The sequence below is a fragment of the Carassius gibelio genome, chromosome A4, assembly GCF_023724105.1.
Source record: "Carassius gibelio isolate Cgi1373 ecotype wild population from Czech Republic chromosome A4, carGib1.2-hapl.c, whole genome shotgun sequence".
Taxonomy (NCBI): domain Eukaryota; kingdom Metazoa; phylum Chordata; class Actinopteri; order Cypriniformes; family Cyprinidae; genus Carassius; species Carassius gibelio.
The window spans coordinates 12,703,463-12,728,036 of NC_068374.1; the positions used below are offsets into that span (position 1 = coordinate 12,703,463).

The 24,574-nt window shown below is 37.0% G+C and overlaps 1 protein-coding gene and 1 long non-coding RNA gene across 12 annotated transcripts in view; one reads left to right on the plus strand and one right to left on the minus strand.

Annotated features, from left to right (window-relative positions):
- The window catches only part of LOC127969021 (NACHT, LRR and PYD domains-containing protein 3), a 95,245-nt gene that overhangs the window by 69,534 nt on the left and 1,137 nt on the right, over positions 1 to 24,574 (minus strand). The gene's annotated exons all lie outside the window — the stretch shown is intronic.
- LOC127970141 (uncharacterized) lies at positions 1,154 to 3,784 on the plus strand. Its single transcript, XR_008156535.1, has 2 exons — positions 1,154 to 1,983; positions 2,664 to 3,784. It is a non-coding gene; the product is annotated as an uncharacterized LOC127970141 (long non-coding RNA).

Genomic DNA, 24,574 nt, shown 5'->3' on the forward strand with positions numbered 1-24,574 from the left:
ACCACCACTTCTGAACCACAAATTCTAGCATGTGCGGTTGACATTGAATTGGCACACGATTAAGTAGTGAGTAAATTGACAAAAGGTTCAGAAGGGGGGTGGTTTGAATTATTGTGTTATTATTATTTTTATTTTTCTCTCAGGAATGATGAAATTACAAGACGGAGACGAGAGAGAGAAATGGGCCAGGAAAATAAAACGCTGGTGAAAACCCTGTATACCATGACCTTGTCTGACGGTATTATTAGTAACAGGGGTTGTGATTTTAACAGGAATTTGGCCAATAATTGATTTCACTACAAAATTGATTGTGGTTGATGAGATTACTGTTAAAGAAGTTTCCCACTGTACTATAGTGACTAAATTCTTTTCAGGGTCATGTGAGCTAAAAACATTGGAAGGATGTAGCCAATGTGAGGAAATAATTAAAAAATATACAGTGGGGTAAGATACATTAGTGAAATGTAGAATAAGGTCAAGCCCATGTAACATTACACAAATAAAGAAAATTTGGATTTGGCACTGCCTGCAGCAAATACTCTATATTGGACCTAGGGAGATACTAGGGTGGTACATGGGCAACATAGAAGACATAATTATGCTAAATAAAGAAACCCAGATTATCGAAACTCCGCTCATTTCCGATAGATAGAGGTACCCAATGTGTAAAATATGGATTTTATGATAATAAACGTGCATTCCAAAGAAACAGTGAAAAATATTATAATGACAATAAATATACAATGTATGAAACTACAAAAAAATTATGGGATCCATTTGCATGGATAAATTGGTTTATATATTGACATAGGTTAATATTAATATATTATTATACATTAATATTGGTTAGGTGAAACTACTGAATGAATTAGTGTATATTCCAAAGGATTGAGAACTTGTGGGAAAATGTGCTTACTGAAAATGAACTGAAAGGGATCAAATGATAATACAATTAATTTGTATTATTTATTTTTAGTTATTTGGTGATACAGGAACTAATATTTTGGAGAGCATTACTGTGAAAAGCATTAAAGCTCAAAAAAAAAAAAAAAAAAAAAAAAAAAAAACAGAGACTATCATGATGTAATGAGTATAAAAGATAAAAATTAAAATATTAAATATAAAAATACCTGGCTAAGCACTTACTATCCTTTTCCTGTAGTTTGGATGAGATTTCAGGTAAAGGATAGCAGAATACTTTGGGCTATTTCTAAGGAAATCCCAGAATACCATAATGTTATGACTATATCAAAACCTAATTATAAAATGTCAGTTAATATCAGTGGCATTCTAGATGTCAAAAAGGTTTTGACCATTGACAGAAGCTTATTGGACTGTTTATTACTTTACAGGAAGACAAGGCTTATTTAAATATGCCTTTAGATAGTTATTTTAGAAGATTGGGTATTAATTAAGGAATTAATGGGATGTTGGCTTAAGAAGTCTATTCGTATAAGCCCATATATATGGATAATAGAGAGAATTATGCTGAAGAAGATAAAGGGAAATGTATGACCCCGTACCCATTGTATTGGACAGTAGCTAGACTACAATATACTAAATAACATGCAGGATACAGACAATGGATAATTGATACTGTATGTTATTTTACTAGTAGGAGCTTTCATGGGGATTTTGATTTTGTGAGAACTAAAGGGCCTTGGAGGACTGATAAGAAGTTTATTAAAAATCTGTTATTCTACAGTCGTTAATATTATCATGCAGGTGTTTGGGCTTAGTAGGAGTAGAGATAAAGAGGACAAACAAGTGCACATTGAAAGAGGGATTCATCAAAAGACCTTGACCGGACGTAGCACTCCTTTGGTGCATAAGGTCTGAGACTTTCCTTCTGAAATACATGGCATTTCAACAGAGTGCCACGAAGGGTGAACAGTTGAGTGATATACCATGGATAACTTTAAGAATGATTCTACCAGCATTGCTGTTTTGTCAGGAAACGGTGACAACCTTTTGGAAATTCTGGTAAACAACTGTCTTTTTATTACAGTGAATATGATATATGATATTATAAAAATAATAATATAAATTAAAATAAAAAAGGGGGGTTACATACATATGTTTTTAAGTTTTTATTTTCTATATTTATTATTTTTGAACTTCATTTAAGTGGGTTATTTGTTCTGAAAATGTATGCATGATTTATTATGGAAACCTAATATGATAGGTAACTTTGAGTAAAGTAAGAACAAATACAAAGGACCACAATTTGAAAAAAAAAAAATATTCTTTTAATGCTCATATAGGAATTAAGGGGAGCCCCAGGTGGAGAATTATTGACAAGAAAATTTTATTACTGGATTGTTATTGGGCAAGATAATTGTATGAGATGCCGTCAATTTCTGACTGATTTAAGAGTGAACTTTGTAATGGGGGATTTATGCCAGGAATGTTTCTACAAGAATACATTCATTATGTGGATTAATGACTATGTTGATGCAGAATATAATGTTGAATCTTATGAATTGATGACTGGGAATTGATGTAGACATTTGGAAAAAAAAAAAAAAATACAATCTTTTTAAACGTAAAGACTGGTACAGATTGGAGATCGGGGGATTAGATTCTTGTGCACTGCTTGCATAATAAATTTACAGATGAAGTTGTAAAAGTGGTCAAACTTGATGAACTGCTTTTTATTATAGGCAGAGAAATTCGTGGAATTCCTGGAGAAGGAGGATTTAACTCTGACTCAGCCCGCCTTCACGCCCCAAGGTGCAAAGAATCAAACAAGCGGCTCGCACACCAGAAGGTATGCCTGGAATGCCAGATCCCCTCTCTTGGCTTCTGAAGAGGATTTCAGAGAGAGGGGAAGAGCCGTGCGTTTCTGAGTGAGGACCCCTGGGGGCGTCAGATTGAGGCTTGTGTACATGAAATTACGAAAGGACGATTGTTGAGAGCAAGATTTGGACACTATCTTAGCATTGTCAAGCAGAGCACAAAGATTTGGTCACCTGATACTACTGTATCTGGAAATTAGGAAAAAAAAAAGAGTGCAAGGGGAAAGAAAGAATGCTCGAGTTTGGGTTGAAAACTATATGGATGTGTTTCAAACCAAATTACTGATGCATGATGGCACTGTGTATATGATTCTTGCAAAATATAACAAGTTTAAAAAACATGTTGAACTGTACTTTAGCTTGAAGATGTTAGGATGAAATCAGCCAGCAAAATTGCAAAGCAGTGGGTGTTAATGGAGATGATGATTTTGCAATTATACTGTCTTGATTAATGCTTAATTTGCTATAAACAGATGTACGGTAACCTAAGTAGTAATAATGCTTTTGCTTAAGTACAAAGATGTAACCCTGTGATTAATACTATATGGAAAATGTATTGCGTAACTACACTAACATTAAGAAAACTGCTTACTTGCATGAAATGTATGTAGTTACTGATTTAGAGTAGAAACACTTATGTATTAGAAATAGTTTTTATGATAAATGGACAATATAGTATTTAAGGTGTATTTCACCGACGGTTAAGAGGAAAAAGAATAGGAAAAGGGCTAAAGCAATGCGACGTAAACAACTGAAAGCCTCGGCAGAGGAGTTGGCAGCACTCCAGGTGATGACATCAGAAGAACCAGCGTTCGACGTCTGGGTATAAAAGACTGAGAGAGAGACTCGACCGACGGATACTGAACAAGCACAGTATCCCTCGACGCCTGATACCAGCTGATTATATCTTGATTTTGTAACTTTACTATTGTACTTTGATATAACTTTTGTTAACTTTAATAAAACTTGTATTTTATTAATGACAAGTTATGGTCTGCAAGAGTAGTAATTTAAGAGCCGTAAGCAAGAACTGACCACAGGGAAGTCTACTGAGCAAGTTGTAAGTATTTTTAAATGCTTATAGTTTTGTCCAGGGTCGACTTTCCTTACCTACCTGAGAATAATAAAGAAACAGGTAAAAGGTGTATAAATAAAGGAGACACCATAAAACAACTGTTAACTTTTTACTTCCTATTTATTACAAATAGTGCCAATTATCTGCACCTCAGTATTGTAGTACATTGTAAAATGGTACACAGTATTAACTTACTGAGTGTAAATTGTAATTTTAATTACAATTATTAAATGAATGCAAACTTATTGGAACAATAACTTTAAAGAAATAACTGCAGTACATTACAGTACAACTGCAGTACAATGTAGAATAATTGTACATAGTATAAAAGTACAACTGTAGATTTGCAGTATAATGGAGTCCTAGGGCTGTGCAATATGGGGAACATATCAAATTGCGATTTGATTTACGATTTTAAATTTGCAAAGTCAAGCTTTGGCTCAATATGGTCAATAATGTGCAGCACAGTATGAGTATCATTACCCTGCTGAAAAAAGCAGAAATTACAGTTTGCATTAAACCACTGCAAAATTTTTTTTTTTTAGGCATTATTCATAATAGGTATTACTGTTGTTCTACTGGTTGCCATCAGCCATATTACATCCCACCTACGGCTGTAGCTATCGAATATTTTAGTAATCGAGTATTCTACCGAAAATTCTATCGATTAATCGAGTAATCAGATAAAATGTGTTTTTTATTAAAGTGCTATATTAATTATGCAAGGGAAAATAAGACTCCTGGGTCTCTTAAATTGAACAACTAAGTTTCCTTTTTTAGAAAAAAAATATTTTTACTTTTTAAATGCATAAAATGCACACATAAAAAAATAAACATTTAATTATTACCCATTGTTTCTGTCTGTACTTGTACTGTGAACAATGACAATAAAGTTGATGAATTAAGTGAATTTAAGGGCCATTCAGTTGGGGTTTAAAATAAAGCATTTTCTGAAATGCACATTAAACACATAAAACATTAATTTAATTTATCTTTTAATTATAAAAAATTAACTTTACTTAGCTTAACTTTTTAGTAAACAAAGGGGATTTACTATTAAAAATAAAACATGGAAGAAATGTGTTATTAAACCTTAAAAAAACGGACTTTTATTTTGACGGGTTGACGTACAGTTCTGTGCATGTGATGTGATGCTAGTTTTACTCTGATCAAACGGTCAAATGCTCATGAAGTGACTATCAGAGCAGTTCTGGAGATGTTGTTCATATGTTCACGTTCTTATTTAGTGAGACAGCAGACGCTGAAATCACCGGAGCATCACGCGCGCTTCAGAGTGTGTGATAAAGGAACTCGTGCCTCTGCGCCATTCATTAACACAGACACACAAAACATGCAGGATTCATATTTAAATAGACCGTTCCGGCTTAATATTTACAGATATTAGTCCATATTGTGATTTGATGTAAGTGCAATGACCTATTTTTGATTAATTCATTCAAAATTTGTGTGTAACTTAACGCGTTAGTTTCGTGCGTAAGTAATCAGTAACTTCGTTATTTTTAAAAAAAAGTAATCCGTTATTTTAAGGAAAGGAAAATTCAGACTGCAGCCTGCTTTTTGTCAGACAGTAGGCCTAGGTCTACTGTGCCACCTGTGGATGTATCAGCGGAGCCGAAGCTCTGTGATCGTAAAGTCAATGGCTGTGAAGCGTCTGTGCCCTGCGCCTGACCCTGTGTGTGTGTGTTTTTTTTTTTTCGAACTCCCGGCAAGATGGCAGAGAGGACAGCGTTTGGTTTATGGAAGTACGCACATTATTTTCAATTTGTCAACGAAAAAGAAAAGAACATAATGGTAAAATGCACACTGAGTTGGTGAAAAGCTTCCGTCGACCGCCAAAAATTCTACCTCAAATTTAACGCTACGTTTTAATCACTACTTAAATGTAAGAGGACTGTGTTAAAGCGAATTTAGGCTTGTGACTGTGAGTGACACTTTAATAATAATTAGTTCGGCTAATAAGCGATTTGTCATTTGCCTGTGTGGCAATGAAGGATTTAATTCGGTTTGTTATCATTTTTTGTTTGACAGGCAGCTGTTAATTTCTGTTAGATCATTGGCTGGCTGGTTGTTCATCATTTCTAAATGGATTTAAATCTGCAAGCCTGTTTAAGGTTGTGTTTACAAGTAAGCATAATTGTACTTTGATAACTGCATTATTTAAAGTTAAAGAAAAATCAGGAGTTATCTTGTGGTGCTCATAATATACAGTAGCCTAGGCTACCCGGACTGGGTAACGTAAGGTGCGAATTTTGATTAATAATATGTTCTGTGATAATAAATAAATAAAACGCCATGTGGAATAGCCGATTGCTGACAGTCTTTCCTGTTATTGTTATCCTGCAGTGTTAATTTAGTCGGATGACTGACGTCATTCATTGTCGGGAGTCACGACTTCTAGGTGCATTTAAAGGGGCCGGGGGCTGTGTCTGTCATGTGTGAGCCGCTGCTAACTGCTTTTAATTTTTGGTAACGCATGAGTACTCTAACGCGTTACTTTTATGAATAGGTAACGCTGTATCATAACTGATTACTTTTAATTGATGGTAACGTTGTAACCTAACTAACTACTTTCCAAAGTAACTATACCCAACACTGCTCATTAAGATAATCAATGATATTTGCTTAAATTGTGACTGGCAAAATATCGGTGCTGGTATTGCTAGATCTCAGTGCTGCATTTGACACCGGCGATCATAACATACTACTAGAGAGACTGGAAAACTGGGTCGGGCTTTCTGGGATGGTACTCAAATGGTTCAGATCATACTTAGAAGGGAGAGGCTATTATGTGAGTCTAGAAGAGCATAAGTCTAAGTGGACGTCCATGACATGCAGAGTCCCACAAGGGTCAATTCTTGCACCGCTCTTGTTTAGCCTGTATATGCTTCCACTAAGTCAAATAATGAGAAAGAACCAAATTGCCTATCACAGCTATGCTGATGATACCCTGATTTACCAAGCCTTATCTCCAAATGACTACAGCCCCATTGACTCCCTCTGCCAATGCATTGATGAAATTAATAGTTGGATGTGCCAGAACTATCTTCAGTTAAATAAGGAAAAAACTGAAGTCATTGCATTTGGAAACAAAGATGAAGTGTTCAAGGTGAATGCATACCTTGACTCTAGGGGTCAAACAACTAAAAATAAAGTCAGGAATCTTGGTGTGATTCTGGAGACATACCTTTTTTTCAGTAGTCATGTCAAAGCAGTAACTAAATCAGCATACTATCATTTAAAAAACATTGCAAGAATTAGATGTTTTGTTTCCAGCCAAGACTTGGAGAAACTTGTTCATGCCTTTATCACCAGCAGGGTTGACTATTGTAATGGGCTCCTCACCGGCCTTCCCAAAAAGACCATTAGACAGCTGCAGCTCATCCAGAACGCTGCTGCCAGGATTCTGACTAGAACCAGAAAATCTGAGCATATCACACCAGTCCTCAGGTCCTTACACTGGCTTCCAGTTACATTTAGGATTGATTTTAAAGTACTTAAGTCTCCCAATGACCTAGGACCGTAATATATTTCAGATATGCTCACTGAATATAAGCCTAACAGACCACTCAGATCACTAGGATCGAGTCAGTTAGAAATACCAAGGGTTCACACAAAACAAGGGGAGTCCTCCTTTAGTTACTATGCCGCCCGCAGTTGGAATCAGCTTCCAGAAGAGATCAGATGTGCTAAAACACTAGTCACATTTAAATCTAGACTCAAAACTCATCTGTTTAGCTGTGTATTTATTGAATGAGCACTGTGTAATATCCGAACTGATTGCACTATATTTTAACTGTTTTTTAATTTTATTTTTTAATGTAAAATCTTTTTTTTTAATTCATTTTAAATGCTCGTTTTATTCTTGTTATTATTTTTCTTCATTATTATTTTACTTTCTTTTATGTAAAGCACTTTGAATTACCATTGTGTACGAAATGTACTATATAAATAAACTTGCCTTTCCTTATCCATTCCAGATGTGCTCGTGGAAATTTGCGGTGCATATAACCGCGCGTTACGAAACAGCACTGTTATAAAAGTGATTAGTTATAGTTACTCACTTCTTGTTCCAAAAAGTAACTGAGTTAGTAACTGAATTACTCTATAATAAAAGTAACTCATTACCAGGTAAAGTAACTATTTGCGTTACTGTTAAAAAAAAAGTTCCTATAGCCGCGTTTCCACCGCAGGAACTTTACCCAGGAACTAGGGACTTTGGCCTGGTACTTGGTGTGTTTCCACCGCAGGAACCAGGAACTAAATAAAGTTCCGGGTAAAAAAATGCCCCTCAGAAAGTCCCTGCTGGTGAGGTGGTACTTTTTCAAAGTTCCGGAACTTTCGGGGGCGGGACTTTGGCGCTAAACATTCTGATTGGTTGAGTTCACGCAGCATTGGTTGAGTTCAACCACCATTTATTTGGATCAACATTTTCAAAATATTACTGTTATTGTGTCATGAAATTTAATTTTAAAAGTATTTCAGGCGAGAATGTAGTTGTTTAAAACTCAAATTTGTTGTTTATTTATAAAGACAGCGCCTATTTAAAAATGTGTTTCGCCGATCTCTGAGACGGTGAGCTCCACTCGATCAGCGGGAGCTCAGTCCTCATGTATCCGCCGAGAAGCAGCCTCACCTGGGATAGACCTTCTGATATGTGCCGCTGGCTCTGATGTGTCTTTAGTGGTTAAACATAAAATATAATTCAGCTGCGGGGTAAATCAAACAGGTTTTCTTTGGTCTGTATTCAATTTATCTATATGTTAAAATGAAAATAAAAAAGGCAATCTATTTCGTTTCATTGTAATGGCTGTATATAACGTTACACATATCCCTGAAGTAAGTACATGTCTGCAGCTGTTATTATGTTTAAATGAAAACGAAAGGAGGCTGTGGTATTTTATATCCTATTCGTGTTATTGTAAATATACTGAGGGGAAAATTGCTGTAGCCAAAGCCATCTGAGTTCACGCAGCATTTGTTGAGTTCAAACACCATTTATTCAGATCATTTTCAAATATTACTGTTATTGTGTCATGAAATGTAATTTTAAAAGTATTTCAGGCGAGAATGTAGTTGTTTAAAACTCAAATCTGTTGTTTATTTATAAAGACAGCGCCTATTTAAAAATGTGTTTCGCCGATCTCGTAGACGGTGAGCTCCACTCGATCAGCGGGAGCTCAGTGATCATGTATCCAGAGAGAGCAGCCTCTTCTCGGCTAGACCTTCTGATATGTGCCGCTGGCTCTGATGTGTCTTCAGTGGTTAAACATAAAATATAATTCAGCTAAAAGGCAAATTTATATAATATTTTGTTTCATTGTAATGGCTGCATATACACATATCCCTGAACTAAGTACATTTCTGCAGCTGTTATTATGCTTAAATGAAAACCAAAGGAGGCAGTGGTATTTGATATCCTATTTTGTTTTATTGTAAATACACAGTAAGGAAAATTGCTGTAGCCATGACGAGCTGACTGAAGTTATCAAGTACGCTGCTGTTTATAGATTTACCGGACTTGCGTCGTTGCGGACATCACACTCCCCAGTCGAATGCACAAAGTCTGAACTAACTACCGATGATGCACGTCCAAAATCAGCATACTTTTTTTTTTTTTTTTTTTTAAATCAGCGTACTTTGTATTGAGAAACGCGCGCATACCTACGTCACCAGTCATTTGCCTAATCTTCCCGGTACTTTACACCGCGGTGGAAACACATAAAGCAACAGGTCTGGGGGGAAAAAAGTTCCTGGGAAAAAAAGTTCCTGGTAAAAATTTTCCGGGTAATTTCGGTGTGAACACGGCATATGTCAAAGAATTTGTATTTTTGAGCAGTTTTAACAAGTAGATTGAAATGAGTAGAACAGACAGGTGTTCGCACATAACTTTCGATATTTATTGCACGTCAACAGACAGCAAGAGTTTTATCCTGCACTTCAAGTATTATCTTTGTAAGAAAAGTGTTTTTGGCCACTAGCTTTGTAGATGCATGTGTCGTTTTGAGATGCTTAAATTAGGCCGGTGACACACTGGATGCGTGACGCAAGCGTCTCAGCCGCGTGGCGTGTCGGCTTTTAATTCGGCTCCCATGTTAACCGGTTAGAGCATACAGACCGCTTGGAAAACGCTTGCTTGCTAGAAATAGAACCGACGCCTATTTTTACCGCGACACGCGCGCATGTTGGAAGCTTTTCCAGGCAAAATATAATAGGAAAATGTGTTTTTATGTCATTTTGTACACAAATAGGCTACAAATGAATTCATGATATTTTGATATTTGAAAGTCTTAGGTTGACAAATTCAGATATAAATGTAATTTAAATAATAAATAAATAATGATCGATTTTTAAATATTGCACCTGTCAAACACAATCTATTTCGCCGTCAATACTTTTGACGGGGTCCTTTATCAGTAGGCGTAGGTGTAGGTGTGTAAAAAAAGTTGATATTGTTGTCATGAAGATAAGAGCCTGATCTGTCAACGGTCTTCCTCTACAGCAGCAGCGCGCCAGCACCGCGTCAGGCACGCTTCTGGTGTGTGAAGACACAGAATCCGCCACGCTTCTGGGACGCTTCTGGGACGCTTCAGACACGCGGCGCTCACGCCACGCAGCCAGTGTGTCACCGGCCTTAGAGTTGCTTACAACAGACGTCAACCAATTCTTTGCTCCTGGACATAATGTACACATTACATGCACATTCTTGCCTTTGAACACAATGAATTTGAAGTATTGCATATGTCCACCTTGAAAATGCCAACTTTTCATAGGATTGCTCCTGACTCGCCATCTCTGCTGCTGCTGCGAATCTCTGTTTAGTTGTTGTGTGTGTGTGTGGTAGAGTTGTGACGTTCGGGAACGAACCCATTCTTTTGAACGGCTCATAAACATGAACGATGGGAGCTGAGTCGCGGCTGGAGGGGAGCTGTTCTTTCGGTCTTTCTTTTTTCCTATGCGCGTTTGACACAGATGCACACAAATGATCTCCTCCACGAGACAGAACAGTTATAGGGGGATGATATTAGTTATTAGTTGTGCACGCATCCTTCACGTGAGTACTCCAGTGGAATAAAAACCTGCGTGCCTCTGTCATTGGGTAGGAGCGGAGCCATGACTGCTTACTGCAGTTAAAAAAAAAAATCTATATGTTCTTGTGCAGAAGTGTTAGTAGTAAAAGCTGTTTTGCACAGAAATTCATTGCAACCGGCTTTGTTTTAGATGTTTATTTGTGAGTAGGTATTGTATGAATAACATAAGTAAACGTAGCTTTATAAACACACACACACACTTTGTACTAAAGGTAAATCCAAAATAGTGATGTCACTGTCTAAGCAGAGGGATTTGTGCAACCCTATGGAATATAGTCCACACATGACAAATGAGGTAATAATCAACATTTCAGAATAATTCAAACTCAGATATTGGTGTGTGATATCTGAGTTTTAATTATTTGACTACAAATTTCAACTCATCATTCCTCCCAGTGATTATTTCCAGGATAAACTGAGATGCGCCCAAACTGGCTTCTTAAAACTGACTAAATATTTTAAAAGAGCGGCTTTTGAACGGCTCTTTGAAAGGAACGGATCGCGAAAATCCAGATCCTCTCAAAGAGCCATAAATCCCATCACTAGTGTGTGGGCGCTTGTGCTGGCATGTGTGTAAAAACACTGGCTCTGATTGACAACCTTGAAACACTTTACCCTTTGTACAGTTCAATAATTGATGATTATCATCACCAATATAAAGTATAACAACTAGTGCTGTCAAAATTAGCGCGTTAACGCATTCGATTAATTTGAAATATTTAACGCGTAAAAAAGAAATTACGCAATTAACGCGGTTGCAGTTTTTTTATTTCCGGTTGTGGCCTATGTGTGTTCAATGTGCAAAGAAATATGGATAAGACCAAGGAAGGACTTTTAGACGGAAAGTTTCAGTATAAAACTCTGCCGGATTACTCTTCAGTCTGCCACAAGAAACAGCAACATTAAAATCATGAACTCAAATGTCATTGTTTAAAAAAAAACAAAAAAACAATGACTGTTGTAACAGTGCGTAAATCAGACCTTTATGTAACGCTAACGTTAATAAGCTTAAACTAAAATAACGAAATAATTGTGTAGCGGAGTATTTTTTGTACACAGTGCCGCGAACTGTCAATCACTCCTGTACGCGTGCATCACTGTCCTCCTCGTAGCTGCAGCAACTTGCGCTCTCTCTCTTCATCAAGCTTTAAAACAAAAAGGGGACAAAAAGATCATATTGTCTTTGTGCATAGGCTATAGATTAATTAGATAAATGAATATCTAAATTTGTGCCTTGCCGTCTACGGTATTTTTTTAGAACTTAGAAAAAAGATGCTGCAGCCAATGAACAGCCAGCGGGGGCTGCAGGACGACTCAACCTCCGCAGACAGTTTTTAATGTTTATCAGACAATAAATACTCAAGATTTTGCTTTAGTATAATTTTCGGGACAATTAGGGCCAGATTCGGGAGTCGGGACAACAGTTTAGATTTCGGGACTGTCCCGAATTTTTCGGGGCGTCTGGTCACCCTTCCTGAAAGAGCTGCATTACTTCATTAGCTTGAGTCTGACCTGCAGTGATAGGATTCAAATTTGGTGAGGTGTCAGTCAGCAAATCATCTGATTCTGGTCTTGTTCTTGCAGTATTCAGAGAAAGCCAAGAAAACATATTATGTGTTGTTGTTGTTAACTGTATTTGATTTTTAACCGAACCGAGTGTGGTGTACACTCACAACGAGTTTCACACACCTTCTCCGGCCACGTTGAGTTGTTGACACTTAACAGTGGGAAAAGCGACACATGCGCTATTCACTTGTATAACTTAAGGGTGAATGGGTAATGTAGTTTCTGCTCTGGGTGGGATGAATTAGGAAGCTTGCATTGTGAAGGGCGCTCTGAAAATCGGCGGTGCAGGTAAAAGATTAAAACCTCTATTATAACAGATGTCCAAATGAGCGTAACGGTAGAGAGGTGAGAGGTACGCTCAAGAGCTATATTTGGAAGTGGCAGTACTGAGTACCGGTGCGTACCGGCCCACTAAAAGCACTGGCAATGACTATACTTTGGAATTTTTTTGCAGTCCACTTAGAATTCAACATGGAAATCATTTTTGTTCTTTATTGGCATTGATTGTTTTGAAATTCAAATGGCACTTACATGCCTGTGTTTTTATTTCTGTAATAAATATTGGCTTTCAAGCCAACAGTTAATTTGGAGGATATTGATGGTTTATTGCAGGTATGTTGTTTACATGAGAAAATCTGTGTTACAAGTTAAACAAAAATTCCAATAAACAATCATATTTTGAATTTAAATAGTTTCTTTGTCTTGAGTTTACATTAATTATTTACATTTTACATTTACATATCCAAAAAGTTTCAGTCTTTTAATTGCGATTAATCGCGATTAATTTAAAAAAAAATTGCGATTAATTAGTTAATTTTTTTTAATCGATTGACAGCACTAATAACAACCTACACCTAGGTACAGGTTAACACTTGATGGCATTTCTTCTGGGCTTTCGAGTTACAACAAATGTGTTTTAGAAACACACGGTTATAACAGCCAGAGAAAAGACTAAGACAGAAATCAAGGGTCAAGAGCCCAACTAATACAAACACTGATCTCTAACATGGTTACTTCAAATGAAACAATAAATCAACATCTAAACCTTAGTTCATTCTCAATAAGATCTTCTGTAGACGTCTGACAGAAATAAAGTCAGGCTGGTTATTAATAAGTGGAGCTGCTGATGCTGTTTGTGAGGTTGTTTAATCAGATCTTGAGAGATTTCATGTATTTTATTTCAGTTGATTTCATCTAAGTCTGTGTCTGAAGTCAGTTGTAGTAGTTCTTGTGTTTCTCTTTTCTACAGTGATTCTGTTTGTTAACAGCAGCTGTTCATCACTAATTCACAATCAGCACTTAGTTAATCAATTCATTGCAATGTAAATCTTCTTTCAGTGAACTCAACTGAATTAAGTTCAGAGTACTCATAACTGTTAGTTTTTTCAACTTAAACGGTTTAAGGCAATCAGTTTCCTCAAATGGTTTGAGTTAAGTTTACTTTTTGAGTTTTACAGTCAAGGCAATCGGTTTACTCAAACGGTTTGAGTTAAGTTAACTTGTCAGGATTTACAGTGATTCTTCAACATGTATGCAAACAATGTCATAATTTCTCACTTTTTTCTCCTCAACAGGTAACGTTACAATCAAACACAACAGGTAAGTATCCACAAAAGTATTCAGCTAATCAACAAACATGCTCAAAATATCAAAATCAGTTGAACTGGCAATGAACCCATAAATACACTGCTTTACAATGGCAGTTTGTCCCCCCTTCTCGTCAATTCCGTTCTTCATCACAGTTATGTTATATATTGCATGCCACATAACGTTACATAACCTAATTTAGCTAGCTGCTGAACAATATCCCAATAATAGCTATTAGCATTAGTCTAAAAAAAGAAATCTAATACCAAAAACAATCAACATGTCAACAAAATGATAACAGAACATCTTCCCAAACACATCAAGCTTTAAAAACATCGAAAGCATGAACACTCTTTCAAAGTCCCTGGAAAAGGGAGATGTAAATAACCATAACCATAAGTTCCCGCCTCCTCAGCACGAGCTGGCCGATAACACCCCTTAAAGAGAGGCGGGACTTAAGGCAGAACAGCCAATCATCAGCCAGTCACACTCAAAGCCGGTGTCATGTTTGAGAGGGAGGGGGAGGAGGCAGCCGCAGCGAGCGCAGACACAGAGCGGCCAGAGAAATGGAGGAGCGACTGTAGTAAGGCGTTTGTGCAAAACACACAAGCTTTAACTTACATTTTTAACCTAGCTTTAACAGGTGTGTAATATATAATTTTAACTGACTTCAACGGAGTCAACCAGTTTTAGGTTAGGTGGTTCTTTTCCTCCACCTCATGCATTAAAATCATGTAACGCACACCTAGCCAGGGATTAGCCCTTTTGTGTGAAGGGGGTTATAGGTTACAAAGTATTAAATGAAGGCGGCACAATGACTGTGGAGGATATATATTTTTCAATTATTATTATTATTATTTTTTTTTACTTATAAGTTATAATTCTGAATGAAAAACCAAAATGATAAAGAGGGCAAATAATTGTGGAGCACTCTCTACAGTATTTAAACATGATTGTATCTATGCTTTTTTTTCTAGAAATGCATGTTATTGTGCAAGGGGTAGTGGTATGGACTATCAGTGACAAACAGAGATTTCATTATAAAGATCTTAATTTGTGTTCTGAAGATGACTGAAAGACTTGCAGGTTTGGAACGACATGATGGTGAGTAATTTATGACAGATTTGGGGGAACCAACCTTTTAACTTCTTTTACCTGGAGTGTTCAAAGACATTGACTACCTTTACATGGACAACAATCATCCGATTTTAACACTACTGAGACAATACTCTGATTAAGGATCTACAGTACCATGTATCAGAGATTTTTGATTAACTTAATCCAGCTTAAGTCATATTTGAAAGTAAACAGAAATAAAGACATGGAGTTTTTCTCTTTTAATTGCATTACTGAAGTGCAGTATAGATATGTAATCACATTATTACCATCATGTAGTACAATTCATCGTACTTTACGATAGGACAAACACACAGTGGTCAACCATTTAACGCCAGACAAAAGAGCTTCAACACCGCCATCATCTGTATGCAATACAAATAATTTACTACAACTCAAGCTTTCATAAAATTAAAAATGAAACACCCAAAACTGTACATGACATCATCACGAAAAATGTATGTTTATATGTGAAATTCTGGAGGGAACGTCGGTAGGGTATCGAGAACTGGTTCCATTTTAGAACCGGTTTCAATTATCAAAGAACTGGGTATACATACACTCGGCATCTAGTCATCTAGTTGGGGGCATCATCTGTCGTGGCGAGGGTGGAGTTGGCGTGGGGGAAAACACAGCGAACATCATGTGTATTTGTATGACAAAAATGCACATATTGAGCGCTCATTCCCAGAGACTCGTTGAACAACTGTAGTCATTCAAATTCCAAAATAGCCAAATTCCGTGACGTTCTGCTTTATACATCAAGTTCCAAAGTTCAGACACAAAACCAAGTTGTTACGTGTCCTCATGCTTTTTTAAATGGGTATACGGAAATCCAGGGTCTTTTCTATTGGTATCACGTAGACTACACCTCTTAGCAGACGCATTTCATGAGTTTATGTTCGACACTAGGCTAACGTTACATAATTTTGCTTCAGGGATAATGCTAATTTTATATGTATGCCACTTTCTGAAAAAACCATACACAGTTTTGATAACATTAATAATGAACACAATGTTAACGTAGCCTGCCTGTGATTAAATGCCAACTGCACACATACACATACTTAGTCTTGGATTCCACAACTTCCCTTGATCATCCTCACAATTTATTGCTCATAGCCATTTTGTCCTCCTTTCCGGTTCTGTATGTTTATTAGGAAGGATGCAGAACTTCAAATCATAATTTGTTAGATTATTGGCTGTACAGAAAACGACACAGCAACTCTTCGGAATGATTGTCCCCTGTATTTCAATTGGCGCTAAGGCAATGTTTTCCCCCACGGGCTAAAGTCACATCATGTGAAGGGGCATTCCCAGACCAACCGTCTGCATGTATTCAATAAAATGTGCGCATTTCAATTCCATTTATCGATTCCTGACTTTTTCAGTCATTCTCGCACTACAAATGGCAGTGTGCATTTAACAGGTGTATCTATCATCCAGGACCTGCGACAAGGACCTTGTCACTTTACGCACATGCGCAGTTCATTACAATCGACACTGACTGACAGCAGCAAACGTTCAAAAGTTTGGTTAAACTTTGTGAAAAAAGAAGATGATATCATTACCAAATACAATACATGTTGCAAAGATATTTTGTGCAAAGGAGGAAGTACTACTAATATGATGAAACATTTGCTTCAACATGGCATTAATCTGAAGGAACGCACCGTGTGTAACTCTCCCAGCCACGAGTCCTGCGACAGCGCACCAGATTCAGCTAATATTAGCAATAGCAGCGTCTCACACTTAGGTACAAAACACAGATGAATTTGAGCCGCATAATTCTGGATAAACTGACAATCAGTTGTGTTTACTTTATTTATTTTAAATAGTGATCATATTAATAGTGATCTCGCTTAAATACATTCAGGCAACTACAAGATAACATGTTCTTGTTTATTTCAAAATATTAACAAAATATTCACTCAGTCATTCAGTCACTTTAAAAAAAATTGATTCAGTGTATTATTTATAATTATTTGTTTAGTTAATGGACAATCCACCATTTTGAATTGCTCTTGAATGAATGATTCAATTAAAACCGTTAACGTGAGACTCTTATTGGGCGATTAAAAAATATCACCGTTAATCTATTCTCAAAGATGTGTTGGGAGCTGGGTCTATACTAAGCAAGCTATGATGACTTTCACTTTTTTTAGCGCGGATGTATACCTAGCCGAATCTGTAGGGGGATAGAATGAGTCTTCGCACCTGTTTATATGCCTACTGCGAAAATACAACATCAAACGTGACGTGCTAACATGGATGCAGCTAAGATGCCGGGTTTGCTTCAGGGATTTTTTTTTAAAGAAGCTTCACAATGGAAACCTCGACAAGACTCACGCCTGTTTCATACATAATCAGTCATCAGTGCGTATGCAGTCCGTGTGCATTACGTATGTGGTGCTGAGGCAGCATGGACTCATACTCATTGTGCTTTCACACAGGACACGTTTGCAGTCCGCTACTCGGTACGTGAACAATCGCTGAACTGCTGCAGACGCACCACTCCTGGAACGCAACTGGAATCCATTAACATGGGTGCGTAAAAAAAATATGCAACACATACGCACTGCAGACGGAGTATGTGTGAAACAGGCATAAGGTTGTCTGCACCGTGTGCAATGTGGAATTAGTTTACAGCTTTCTCAAGCACTTTGTGATGCATTTTGGAAACAAGAGATGAGCCCCTGGTCTAATGCACCACCTAGCTTGATAAACCCATTCTAAAAGACTTACTTTTAGTCATTATTTTATTTGGGTATCATTCATATTCTGAATGCCTTTGGAAGAATTCAAATGAGCCATTTTAATCTAGACTAATTCCCAGATTACAGTGAGATTAATCTAGATTAAAAAATAATAATCTATGCCCACCACTAGTGAAAAGTAAAATCATTGTTGCACTGTTGTTTGAGGCATTCACTGTTGTTTTGTATCCTTGATTCATCATATTGCAGTTGTGTGCAAATAAAACTTATTTTGAATATTCTGGTTGCATTTTAGTGTCATTTTATTACTACTGCATTTCAGTTATTGAATTGTACTTCAATTGTATTATATATTACAGTACTACTGCAGGTTTATTGCAGTATAACTGTAGTCTTACTTCAGCTGTATTGCAGTAATACTGCAGATCTATTGCAGTTGTTCGTTAGTAAGGCCGGCGACACACTGGATGCGTGGCGCGAGCGTCTCAGCTGTGTGGCGTGTCCGTTTTTAATTCGGCACACATGTTAACAGGTTAGAGTTTGCAGAGCAAAATATAATAGGAAAATACATTTATGTCATTTTGTACACAAATACATATTAATTTATGACATTTTGATATTTGAAAGTCTATAGGTTGACATAAATTCAGATATAAATGTAATTTAAAAAATAAATAAATAATTATCAATTTTCAAATATTGCACCTGTCAAACATAGTCTATTTTGTCGTCAATACTGTCGGCAAAACAGCACGAGTGCTAACACACAGAGGGATAATTGTTGGCACAAGAGCATTTTTGAGGTAATATCTTCTCATAGTCACAGCCTATTGCTATAAATACTATTAAAGTGTGAGAATAAGCTTGCGCTAGTCTATGGTTGCGCAAGGAACAACTTTTAACTATACGTTTTATGATAGAAATGTTAAATGACCAACAGCTATATCCAGTGATGCAATGACATTTTTTCAAATATGCCCATTTTGAGAGAGAGAGAGAGAGAGTAAGAGATGTGTAAATTGTCTGCGTCGGTCTCTCTCTACAAACAACGACGCTGAGTTTAGATGCTTAAAAAATATTGATTTCTCGTTGCTGAGAAATATAATGTGGCAATTCAGTATATATTAATAAAAGTCACGTGTCGGTGCTGACAACAAGTTTAAGCGATTTTAATTCTTGAGATATCACACAGTATTATAACTAGGGGTGAACTATATATATATTGTCTGATAATTAATGTGCATCTCGTCAGTAAAGCGGTTGTTCTGTCGATTTGTCCTAGACTGTCAGATTTTCCTACCTCCCACTAAAACAGGGGGTAGTACAATTCGACAACGAAAAATGCTACTGTAAAGTTAATGTTTCATTAACATCTACACATACCACATAATCCTACCCTTAAAGTACTGCAAATACAGTAATTATGTGTTATATTCGCAGTTGTAGCTAGAAGGGATTCAGCTACAGAAAACCAACAAAAAAGATTATTTTCTACCAATTAGATTGCATTTTTATTAAAGTCTACACCTACCCCAACACTAAACCTACCCTTACAGTAATGCAGATACATTAAATATCGTTGTTTATCATGAGAAAAAGGAAGCAATATTGATGTGCGCATGCCCAGTAAACCCGGGTAGGAATATCTGACGGGTAGGATAAAATGTCAGGACACCGGTTCTCTAATCAGCAGTAAGTTCCATCAGGTGCGTGATTTCACATAGAGCAGCTGTTACTACACAGAGCCGTCGTTAACTGACAAGCTGCGTAAATCCATGATCATTATCAGCTTGGATTTGCGCAGCTTGTCAGTTATCAACTGCTCCGTGAATTAACAGCTGCTCTATGTGAAATCACGCACTTGGGCTGTCAAAAAAAATAATATTTGAATTTAAAATAAAAATCCACATTCGAATACAAAAATGCTGCATTTGAATGTTAGGTGTGAACGTTAGGAGGTTGCTTTGAAAAGGCGGATGAGCTCGACACGCAGTACCACTTCTCTCTCATCATTCACCTCGTGCGTGCACTGTTGTACATGCACCATCTACGCGGTCTCAAAAATTGGCTGCACATGGGCAGGGGACACGGCTGTCCACGAGCCGTCTTGATGACGAAAATGACATGATGCAGACGGTGCGTGGACGAAGTATATTTTGGCCTTTATCAGTGGCGCACGAGATGCGATGACAATGTAAATGTCATTGCATTATAATTTTTTTGTTAGCCTATCCAGTTGAAGCCACTAGATGCAGTGCTGCAGCGATGTGCTTTCAAAATATTGTGGAAAAAAAAGAGAACATAAATGTATATTAGTGCTGGGCGGTTTGAACAAAAATTTCTATAACGTTTTTTTTTCTAAATTATGCCAGTTTCCCGGTTTATGACATTTTTTTTCATGCATAATCAGGTGTACAATGCATTTTCTGCTAGTTGATCTTCCAAGCACTTGCATAAAATGGTTGATTGGTCGACGTTGGTTTTTTTGGAAACCAAAAACCCTTCAAACAACAGACCAGGCTCCTCTTTTTGGCACAAGTTCTTCTGTGTCATGTTCTAGATCTACAGCATCCATCTTCCCTGTAACGCCTGTTTCACACATACTCCGTCTTCAGTATATGCAGTCCACAGCACGGACTCATTGTGCTTTCACACAGGACGCGTTTGAAGTCCGCTACTGATCCGCGGCTGTTTAGTCCACAAACACAACATTTGTTCATTGTTTTGACTTATCATCATGTAAAAAAAAAAAATACATATTTTTTTTTCAGCATTGTAAAAAGTCTTTTATCACAGAACAGGAACAATCTTTCATAGTTATAGACATTAGTTTAAACTCAAATATAAACAACGCATTATTCATGCATTTTTCTTCTAGGTTTGTATAATAAGCTGCTCAAGCAATCGGCTAAACATTTAAACACAATAATTAGCCTACTTTTCTTGTTAAAATACTTCAAATTAAAACACCACAGACAGAAACAGTCTCGTGCCTTTTGCATTTAAATCTTTATCACAAGCAATCCCACAGGTCTTCATGCCCATCTTTCAAGTTGAAGATCCCTGTGAACAGACGTGTAGATAAATAGTGTAGGAACTTGAATTGCGTTAAGAAATTAATCTTAAATGTGCATTAAAAAAGTTTTTAAAAGAAATTGTGAGTAAAATTACTTCCGCTGTCAAAAACGCTCTGATCGGAAGTGACGCAACCAGAAGTGACGGTAAACATCATCTCTTCGTAACGGAGTCAGACAGTGAAGAGGTTGCAGTTGGGGTTAGTGTCAACTCTTACGATGGGCCATTGCCATATAATTATGAGCCGCCTAGGCGAGAGGGGGGTCAGGAAGAGTTAAGGGGAAGGGTAAATGGACAGAGGAGAGAGATAGAGTTGTCGTGTGAGGAGAATTGGTGGAGTGACATCAGGCTGTAGCTAATTGTGGCTAACATTGTCTCCATTTTTATCACATTGCAGTATCTTTAATAAATCATATTTAGCAATATTGCTGTTGACTTTGTTGTTTTTCAAGCATCCATGTAGATTGTCATCATCTATGCCAGCAACATGTGTCTTAAAATAATTAATTTAGATCCCAGATTTTAAATGAATGCTGGAATTTCGAACTTAGCCGGCTGTTATACTACTCCCTTCTTAGTATTTCCGACGGACATTATGTAAATGAGCTTGCATGTACTGCGGAGTACGTGTATGAAAGCAGTTAGTGTTCCGGTTAGGACGGGAATATGCTGTTCATGTAAATAGTCATGGTTACAAAAACCTACTATAATAACGCTAACGACAAACTCTCTTTTCTGTTACCACCTCTCAGACCCCACACTGAGAACCAGGGCGGCAGTGTCTATGTTTGCCTGTCGTTGTGTCACATGACGCGTTCTCTGGGAAAAGGTGTTTTTTTTGGAGCGTAGCTTAGAATAGGTACATTTTTTTTCTTAATTTCTGCCCGTGGGTGTTGTAAAACATATGTATTCTTATGTGTGTCTTTTTAAATTAACATTTTCATTCAAGATTCTGTATAAATTAAGTTAATCAATTAAACTGAAAGATGGCCTTTAATGAAATTTGTTTTTCTGCCTCCATAAAAGTGAATATATATATTGTTTTCTTTGTTTATCTAAAAGTGGACTTTTTCTTGTTTTAAACCTAGCCAAAAACTAGGGATGCACCGGTTGACTGGCCATAAGTCGGAACCAACCGTTTTATTATTAAAATACGCAATCGGCTGGTTTTTGGTCTTTTTTTGGCCGATTTTTCTGGAAGTACGCTCGTGTGCACAGACTACATTGTAATGGTTCGCTATGTCATTTGTGTGGAAGTATTTTGAAATCTGTGTGCAGGACACGGGCAGCCGTTCAGCACTGGAAATGCAGAGCTTCATGTCTGAGGCACAGATAGCAGGAAGCGATCAGCTGTTGGTGTACTGGCGCACAAATAAGAGCCCCTTTTCTGCATGCACTAAGGGTACTTTCACACAAGCACTTTTGGTGAGCACCCGTGTTCGATTGATGTCAGAGTTTGGTTCGTTTGGATGATGTGAATGCTGTCTTCCGTACTCTGATGCACACCCGCGAACCATACCCGAGTTCGCTTAAAAACGGTGGTCTGCGGTAAGCTTTTAATGACAAATTATTTGATGAAAATGTGTGTTTGTGTGTGTTTCACTCACTTTCCTGATGAGCGTGACTGACGCAAGCAGAGAGCTGTACATCTCATTTATGTTCGCCTTCAATGTTCTTTAGAGCATTTTCAGTACATTCATAAGACAGACGCAAGTGCCGTTATTTACCGTAGCTTTATAAACAAAACAAACAGTTCAAAAACGTAATACATAAAAGTGCAGAGAGTAATGTTATGCATTTGCCATGCATTTGCTGTCATTACCAAGCAATGGGGTAAACAGCTGCTGGCTTGATGACGCAAGCGAACCGCGGTCCGGACTCAAATATTATAATATGAACACAGGCCAGCAGGGGGAGGGGGGGAGCAACTGAACTTGGGTTCGGACCAGGCAAGTGAACCAAGTGTGAAAGCACCCTAAAGCTGTACCAGTCCACGCCCTGAACACGAGTAGACCGTGAAAAGATGTTCAGATCAACTTCTCATGTGTTGGATGACAAACTAAATGGACTAAACTGTGACAAAACTGAAATGTTTTTTTTTTTTTTTTTTGTAAAGTAGAACTTGCATACACGTTTGAAAAGCCAGAAGTAAACGTTAGTTCTGCATTAGGATGATTATTTTTCTTTTACCTTGAAGTTACATAGACTTAATTTGATTTAAAAATCACCTGCCGTAGCAAACTAAAAAAAAGTGTTTCATTCATCCAATAAATTTTTTTAGGGTAATGATTCACATCTATATTTTTTTACTTGGGACAATAAATTATTTATTTTTCATTGGCTCAAGTAAAAAAATATAGATGTGAATCATTACCCTAATTTTGGTTTTTATTGGATGAATGAAATACTTTTTGCATCTTTGTTTTATTCGCACCAACATCATTTGATTTTAACATTTGGAATAATGTATTTATATAGCATTCTTTTATTTAGTCTCACTGGTAAAAACCTTTTTTTTTTTTGTTTAAAGCTAATTTAAAAACTAAAACAAATACTGAATATTGATTAAGAAACATCTTATTGAATGTGTGTTGATTTTGTTGTTTGGATTGTAGAACTATACAGTTATTGCCTTTAATTTCACATGATTACAGTAAATCTTTTAATTTAAGGCCAGTTCTATGTAGTTTCAACCCAATTCCCCGGATGGTTACAGTTATTGTTTTCAATAGCCAAAAGCCAGTTTGTCCTATTAAATACCAAAAAAAAAACAATCTTGTTTATGCACACTTTCCTTCTTTCTTGTTTGTTGCTTAAAGATAATAAAAAAAAAATCTGAAATCTGATTCGGAATCGGCCAGTTTGCTTGTAAAAAAAATTGGTATCGGAATCGGCCATGAAAAATCATGATCGTAGATCACTACCAAAAACCCATGTGCTGCGTGTGAAACGGCTTTAATTAGTAAACATTTATTGTGAAATGACTGCATTTCCATGTCAATCAGTGTTAATTTTTCCCGCGAACAATGCACTAGTACTTTAATTCAGCGCCTGCAGCACAGCAAAAATAGACTCGATACGTAAACAATACCTGCACTGCTGCAGGAATGCACTGACTGACCCCAACCTCGTGCAGTGTGAACGCTGGAATCCTTTAACATGGGTGCGTAAAAAAAAACGCAATATGCACTGCAGACGGAGTATGTGTGAAACAGGCATTATAACGTAACACCAGAGAACTACTGTGTTTACCCTCACCACGCCTCACAGTCTTAGAAGTGCAACATTGTAAAGGGTCCGTCTGAAACAGTGTCGGGCAGCCACGGCGCAGCATAACATTTGTTCCGAACATTGAGTAATTAAATACATTGGTATGGTGGTATATAACAAATCATATAGTAAAGAAAATATACACCGGTTTTTGGTATGAACCTGTATACCGTCCAGCACTTATGTGGAGAAGATCAGTTTACATCAAAACTGAAACCAAGCCGATCACACAGAATGCACATTTTGTGCATTTTCTAGAGG